A 2,878-nucleotide genomic window follows, 5' to 3' on the forward strand; every position below is an offset into this window, starting at 1 on the left:
CCATTGCCCAGTCATATCTCTCATTCAGTTTTGTAGAATGACGCTTGCTCCAATTCATGAATCACAAATAGAAGCCAATTAGATTTAAAACTAAATTTGTTGTAATTTTGTCTTTCGACAACACGTAAAAACACTGGTGAACACATTATTCTTGATGATAGAACTGCAAAATTTTTCTTCCTTTTGATACATTTGCTAAAATAATGATCCTTTTTTTTTTTTTTTTTTTTTTTGAGACAGAGTTTCACTATTGTTGCCCAGGCTGGAGTGCAATGGCATGATCTCAGCTCACCGCAACCTCTGACTCCCAGATTCAAACGATTCTCCTGCCTCAGCCTCCCGAGTAGCCGGGATTACAGGCATGCCCCACCACACCTGGCTAATATTGTATTTTTAGTAGAAACTGGTTTCTCCATGTTGATCAGGCTGGTCTCGAACTCCCAACCTCAGGTGATTCACCCGCCTCGGTCTCCCAAAATGTTGGGATTACAGGCGTGAGCCACCGCGGCCGGCCGCTTTACTTTTATTAAAAGGACACAATTTTCAGCAAAATGTAACAAGTCTATATATCATGGTCATTGTATCACTTGAGAATGTTGAAACTATAAATGCTAAATAAGTAGATGCCAAGATATTCACAGCATCTAAGGCATAATGTGATTAAAAACAAGAAAAGTGTTCACTTCTCTTCAGCCAGTCATCCACCTTCATTGAGTGCTTGTATGCAAAGCATCAAATACTATTGTTTACTTTCTAGCTTATTCTCCCTTTTATAAAATGCTTTGAATATGAAGCAAAAATTGGGAGATAGTGCATGATCACAACTTAAGCTGAAGGGCATATATAAGCAGTAATTTTAATTATTATCTTCTAATGATGAATACACTTGCTCACACCCCATAAAAATATTTGGCCACCAACCGATGTGACTTCCGGGTAAGTTGATGTTCGCTTCACTCCCACATGGATTTTATTAAGATTCATTAAGGTATCTTGTTAACTACACCTTCTCATTTATTGTGAGATCTATTTTTTTCCTTTCATAAATCCGAAGTGAATTCAAATGAATAAAATAATGTAAATTAAAGAGCTTGGATGTTTAGTAAAACCTAAGGGAGATTATATTTATTGTGTGGCATAACGCTGAGTATAATGAAGACAAGACTTTCTCCCTAGTGTTCATTTTGTGTGTTAAATGCTTTAATCATTTTGAGCATAAGGGTTTTCCTTCATTATTATTGCAACGCAGGGAAGGTCTAAGGTTGTGTTTCTTATACAATCAATGATAAGAGCAACTTACATTTAGAAAATGATTTGTATTCAGATGTTTCCAAAGCTCTTTGTATGCAATTTTTGGTTGCTCTTGCCTGTTTGTTTATTATAAACTTCTTCCACCTGACAATTTAAATAAAGGTCACAGTTTTATGGACCCCACTGGCTGTATTAGATTTTTAAATATCAGGACTCAGTGTGTAGGTTGGGATGAGGCTGGGAGGTTGGGAAAAGTATGCTTAAGCTGTAGTTTAATGTTGCATTTTTTGTTTTTATTCTTTTGTGTTCCAAGAAATATTTATGAAGTTTTTTGCTTCAGTAAAGATTGTTGTTTAAAGCTTTTTAATTCTTCATTTATTTGTTTAAATCCACTCTAACTCTGGGGGCACAGTAGTTTTAAAAAGCCTGAAGGCACATTGAGTCTGTTTTAAATCCTAATTCTTTGATCTTCAGCAAGTTATTTAATCCAGGTCTAGATTTTTCATGGCTAACAGAGGAACTGAATACCTGCTTCACAGGGTTGTCATTTGGAATGAATGAGACGATGTATGCAAAGTGTCTGGTGTTTAATTAATGACAGTTATTTGCAGCATCACCCATTGCTTAGTGTGAAATCATGTTATTATAGAAATAAAGACAATGGCAGACAGTATCAATCTATTTTCAATGATTATTTTATTACCTCACTGAATCTGAATTTCAAAAACTTAAAAAAATACATTCTCCAGAGAATAAAAATAAACTTAGTAATCCCAGCCTGTGCTTGCTTTGGGGACAACCAATAATGGGGTAACAAGTGATTCTCGGTGATCATTCCTTATGAAACTTTATGCCAACCAAAAATGATATGCTAGGCCAGGGAGTCTAGCCAGCCTGCACCATCTCACCCAGTATGACTCTCACTCTGCTCAGGGATGGAAGATTAGAAAATACAAAACAGAATACTCTGAGATTTCTTCCAGTGATGAACATATATTGCTCTTGAAATAAGAAAACAATCATTTTTAAAAACTAAGATAATCTTCCAAAAAAAAAAAACTAGAGTCTCAACTATGCAAGCTCTTTTCCAAGCATAAAATTAACTATGAATCAAAAATAGCAAAAACAATAATAATAACTGTCAGTTTAATAGAACACTAACTAATGTCAGGCATGTTTGTTGTGCTCAATTCCTGACCTAGATTATCTCAACTGACCTTCACTATAAGCGTGAGTTAGAGACCATAATTATACCCATGTTACAGATGGAAAAACAGAATTTGAGAGGTAGAGAAAGTACCCAAGTCTTCTTAATCCAGAACCCCTGTCTCTTTCATATAGACCCTCAGCTGTCTTGGCAGAGCCAACATGGTGAGGATACAGTATTCAACTTGACAAATTCCCCAGTACCAGATCCAGAGGAGCACAATGAACCCCATGTTCTTCTTATCCATCTGTAAGGATAACGATTCTAATGTAAAGTCCTGTCCAGGACCATCTTATGACCCACAATCAGTAGTACTTCTGGAAAAAGGAATTCAGTATTTATTACTTAGCTGAATATTCTAAGTACTTTATTTGCCTTATGTCCTGTATTTCTCAAAAACAAAATCTATAAAACATGAAT

Source organism: Pongo abelii, chromosome 14 (assembly GCF_028885655.2).
Source record: "Pongo abelii isolate AG06213 chromosome 14, NHGRI_mPonAbe1-v2.0_pri, whole genome shotgun sequence".
Lineage (NCBI taxonomy): Eukaryota > Metazoa > Chordata > Mammalia > Primates > Hominidae > Pongo > Pongo abelii.